This window comes from Helianthus annuus, chromosome 17 (genome assembly GCF_002127325.2).
Source record: "Helianthus annuus cultivar XRQ/B chromosome 17, HanXRQr2.0-SUNRISE, whole genome shotgun sequence".
In the NCBI taxonomy this organism is placed as follows: Eukaryota; Viridiplantae; Streptophyta; class Magnoliopsida; order Asterales; family Asteraceae; genus Helianthus; species Helianthus annuus.
The window spans coordinates 97332090-97337466 of record NC_035449.2 but is presented as its reverse complement, the minus strand read 5'-3'; the positions used below and the strand labels follow the sequence as shown (position 1 = coordinate 97337466).

Genomic DNA, 5377 nt, shown 5'->3' with positions numbered 1-5377 from the left:
GTGAGGTATGTGAACTTGTATATAAATGAAATTTTAAAAAGGCATGCAAAGCCAAAATAAGTAATTTCTCTTATGAAACGTTCTAAATAAATCATAACGAATAGGATTGTAAATAAATAAAAATAAAACCCAAAAAGATCTTGGATTCCCGACACTCTATGACAAGCCAAAAACCTTCTCTTCTACCCATTCCATTTGGGAGTGTAAGCCTCATATTTAAAGAGTTTTGCTTGAGGACAAGCAAAAGTTCAAGTGTGGGGGTATTTGATGTGTGTAAAATGCAACATATAAATTACATCAAATAAGTTATAAAACTAACCCTTTTTGAGTACTAATGTTGGAAAAAGAGTGTTTTTGTCTTCCTTTTGTATTTTCAGGATGAAATGAGCTCAAATTCACAAAAGAAGCAAAAAGACAGCTAATTCTAACATAAATACAAGAAAAGGAACAAAAGTGGATTGCCCAAACCCTCAACGGCATCCTCCCAAGCAGAGAAGAGAAAACAGAAGACTGAACACGCCCCGTGCTCAGCCAGCACGGGGCCGTGCCCAAGAAGCAGCAGAAAAGACAAACCTATAGAAGCTTCTATTGCCCACCACGGGGCCGTGTCCAGTGAGCACGGGGGCGTGGCGAAAGTACAGCAGGCGCATTAATTGTAATTGCGAATTACAATTAATGAAGAGAGAGAGTGTCAGACGGGCACGGGGGCGTGTCCAACGGACACGGGGCCGTGCCCAGCCTTCTGTTCAGCCTATAAATAGGAGTGCTTGGTTTCATTTCAACTCATCCCTTGGCACACCACCTCTCTCACACTTCATCCACCACCCACCACCACCATAACACCATCATCCACCACCATCATCCATTGTCCATCGTAGAGTGTGTGAGTCGTCTTGGGATCCAAAATTGATCGTAAGAGGTCTTGACAATCAAGGCCATGTTTGCATAAGTCTCTTACATCACTTGGTGAAGACAAGTGTTTAGTATAATACTTTTTATTTTTAATCTTTTGCACTTTTTATTTGGTTTTGTATTAATGACTTTAATAACTAGTTGCTTATGTTGAAGGTGATCTTTCCTTATCGTTTGTCCGTGGTGTCTTGGCATTATTTTACTGTCTATATAAAATAAAAGATTTTCACCATTCATATCTCCACGGTCTATATGGAGGTATGTTGGCTACCTGGTCGGGGGTTAAGGGAACGGTTTGGTAAGGGTCTTGCCATTGTTCAGCGTTTAGAGGTCCTGCAAGGGACCTGGGTCAATTTTAGTAGGATCTCCTTCAATACCCATAGGTATTGGATGGCGGGGATCCAAACTCTTTGACCCCCTCATAAGTTAACTACTATTAATACTATAACCCGGCTATTTAGGACTGTATCCCTGCTGACTCAGACTACTTAGCCGAGGGTAACGTCACCGCCAAAAGCGGGGCCTACCACAATTTGCATTAATAACTTAATTCATTATCTTCCAATAATCCAACCCTTTAGGATTGTATCCTTGCAGACTCAAACTACTGGGTTGAGGGTAACGTCGCCTTCAAAAGAGGGGCCTACTACAATAACTAAGATAATCTCTTAAATAAGTGCAAAAGTGCGAAAATAATCAAAGGTTATACTAATACACGAGTCAGATCCAAGTGATTCATCTTGTTTATCTGTTTTTATTTTATTTTTATTTTTCAGCATTTGGTTAGTTTTTATTTTCTTAGTTTAAAAATTTTTTCTAACTTTTTGATTTGATTAGACGTTGAGGATAAACCGGTACTAAAAGCTCTTGTGTCCTTGGACGACCTCGGTATCTTACCAACACTATACTACGTCCACGATGGGTGCACTTGCCCATATGTGTGTTTAGTGTTAGTGAATATCGTGTTTTATAAATTTAAAACTTGGCTAAAAGTGTAAAAAGGGCTTAAATATACATCTAAATTATATAACACCTCACACACATCAAGTTTTTGGCGCCGCTGCCGGGAACACAAGGATTTTAAGAAAGTTAGGAATCAACGGCCTAATCATATTTTTATTTTTCTTTTTAATTTTTTAGAATTTTCTTAGTTTTTCAGCTTCTGCAGAGCTCAGCACGGGCCGTGCCTGGTCGGACACGGGCCGTGCCCAGCATCGTTATTGGCAGTTTTTAGTTTTCCAAGTTACAGAAGGCTGACCACGGGGCCGTGTCGGTGCAACACGGGGTCGTGTCCAACTTTCCAGTAAGTGGGATCTGGAAAACAATCACTGTAACTCCGACCACGGGCCGTGTTCGCTGAGCACGGGGCCATGGTGAACCTTCTGACCAGCATTCTTTTCTGTTTTTATTGCAGGACTTGGAACCAGACGCCAATCCTAGTGTATGAGCTCTAGTTCTAATAAGGACATAAAAGAACCTCTAGAAAAACCCGAACGCTTTCTCAGAAAAAGATTAAAAGCTAAAAACCAAGAGAAAGTTTCGGGTGATCCACCTCCAATGGCGGACCAACGTACCCTCATGGATTATCTACGACCCACCGTAGGTAACCTAGGCGCCGCTATCAATGCACCGAATGTTGAAGCTGATAACTTCGAACTTCGGCCGCATTTGATACAAATGCTTCAAAACTCCGCAACCTTCCATGGGCTTGCGGACGAGGATCCCCATCTACATATTACTAATTTCTTAGAAATATGTGATACCTTTCGGATCAATGGAGCATCAAATGACGCCATCCGCCTTCGAATGTTTCCTTTCTCGCTAAAAGACCGAGCAAAAGCTTGGCTCAACGCCCTCCTAGCTGGATCGGTAAACACCTGGGATGAACTAGCCCAAAAATTTCTATATAAGTATTTCCCTCCCGCAAAAACGGCTAGATTACTGACTGAAATTAATACATATTCACAAGAGGACGGGGAATCCTTATATGAAACTTGGGAAAGGTTCAAGGAGCTATTACGCAAGTGTCCACATCATGGCCTTGCCATATGGCAACAAGTATCCACTTTCTATAATGGACTGTTGCCCCACACAAGGCAGACACTTGATTCTAGCTCCCGGGGACTTTTAGGTAATCGCCGCCCACATGAAATATATAACCAAATTGAGGAAATTGCTCAAACCAATTTTCAATGGCACACTCCCCGAGGCAATAAATCTATTGCCCCGGGCGCCCATAAGGTTGATGAAAGCACTTCTTTACAAGCCCAAATCGAGGCCCTTTCTTCAAAAAAAAAAATTAGAAATGACAAAAACAGTCTCGGTTATGGCTTGTGAAGGGTGTGGTGGGCCACATGAAAATTGGAGTTGTATGAAAGAAACGGACGATCAACAAGAATCGGTAAGCTACATTGATAATAGACCTAGGCCGTCGGGTCCTCCAACGGGCACTTACAACCAAGGATGGCGAAACCACCCAAACCTTGGTTGGAGAGAACCCAGCAATAGTAGTAACCAACAAACCCAACGAACAAACTTTCAACAACCAAGGAATGAGTCACAAAATTTCACTCAACAACAAAGTGGACGAGAAAGGCTTGAAGATACTGTATCTCGCCTCATCTCCGACACTGAAAAGAAAAACTCGGAAAGATTTCTACAATTAGAATCAAATTTTAGAAATCAACAAGCTAGTATTCAAAACATAGAAAAACAATTAAATCAAATAGCTCAAAATTTTGCCGAGAGACCACAAGGGGCATTACCCATCAATACCGAAACAAACCCAAAAGCACAAGTTCATCTCATCACGCTACGAAACCGCACCGTGGGGCCTGCAGAAGCACCACCGCCGACAGAAGAAACGGTACCCCCGCCTCTGCAGGAGAAGAACTCCCCTCCGTCACCAGAGCCTACCAAGGCTCCTCGAGTCCCGTACCCCGGTAGGTTAATTCGTCAAAAGACCAATGAGCAATTCGCAAAGTTCGAAAGTCTATTAAAACAATTGCATGTCAATATTCCTTTTATTGATGTCCTAACCCAAATGCCCAAATACTCTAAATTCATGAGGGACTTCCTCACTAATAAAAAGAAAATTGAAACTTTGCAATTAGTTAGGCGAAGAGTGCTCTGCCCTCGTACTCAATAAACTTCCCCAAAAGAAAATCGATCCCGGAAGCTTCACAATACAATTCCCTGCTCAATCGGGGAGTCCCCCGTTCGTAATGCACTAGCCGACCTTGGGGCTAGCATTAACCTCATGCCCTCATCAATGTTTAAAAGACTCGGCATAGGAACAACAAGTCCTACAAAAATGAGCATACAACTTGCTGATCGATCCGTCAAATTCCTGCAAGGTGTCATCGAAAATGTCTTGGTAAAGGTAAGCAAATTCGTCTATCCAGCCGACTTTGTCATACTCGATATAGAGGAAGACACCGAGGTCCCCCTCATACTAGGGAGACCATTTCTTGCCACCGCACAAGCAGTGGTAGATATGAATGACGGAACACTCACCTTGAGGTACGGGGATGATGAAGTAAAATTCGGAGTTGGGAAGAGAATAGAAGACGACGACCCGGTCAACTACATGAAGGTTATTGATTCGAGTTTGGATGCTGCTCTCCGACGGTGTAACATGGGACGCCAAGCATCCCACTCAGAAAATATATAACCTCACATTGGGTCTAGCCAAGGACCCTTATAAACGTGGCGCACCACGGAGACATTCTGCGGACCTATCCTTAGTTTAGTTTAATCTTTTAGTTTTAATTTTCAGGAATAAAACACACTCATGGTGGTAAAGGATGAAAAAGGGAACGAGAAAAATGGCCCCATGCACAAGAACGAGGCAACCCGACACAAATTTCTCCATTACAGAAGGCTCAACACGGGCCGTGTCCAACCAACACGGCCCCGTGCTGAACACCCTGCAGAAAAATGCCCAGTTCAGGTAACTGGACACGGGCCGTGTTCATCAGACACGCCCCCGTGTCCAGGCTTCTGTCTCATTTCTTTAATTTCTGTTACTGGCACCTGAACACGGGGCCGTGTCCGGTCCCCACGGGGCCGTGTCCAGACTGCCAGTAACATAAATCTTTGCTTTTTAACACCACATTACACATCCAATCAACCTAAAAATTTATTTTTGGGACACATTGAGGACAATGTGTAATTTAAGTGTGGGGGGGAAGCTAACACCTCGAAATTTTGCAAGTCCTAACAACAAGCCTTACACAAAACTCTATTGGAACCGCTAAACACCCCAAATTTTTTCAAAAATTTTCATTTTTTTACTTGTCTAAAGTTTAAGTTAGGAATCCTAAGATTAATAAGGTTATATTTTTACAAATTTTACAACCGAGAGCGTCGTGATAACAAGAACCAACATAAGAAAATTATGAAACGGCCTAACAAGCTTAGTTAAAATTTGATTATATATGCTCGATCACATAAAAAACCCAGT

General features: G+C 42.4%; 1 non-coding gene across 1 annotated transcript; it reads right to left on the bottom strand.

Annotated features, from left to right (window-relative positions):
- Positions 1-2847: 2847 nt before the first annotated feature.
- On the bottom strand, positions 2848-2954 carry LOC118489507. The gene has a single exon (XR_004887527.1). It is a non-coding gene; the product is annotated as a small nucleolar RNA R71 (small nucleolar RNA).
- Positions 2955-5377: the final 2423 nt, after the last annotated feature.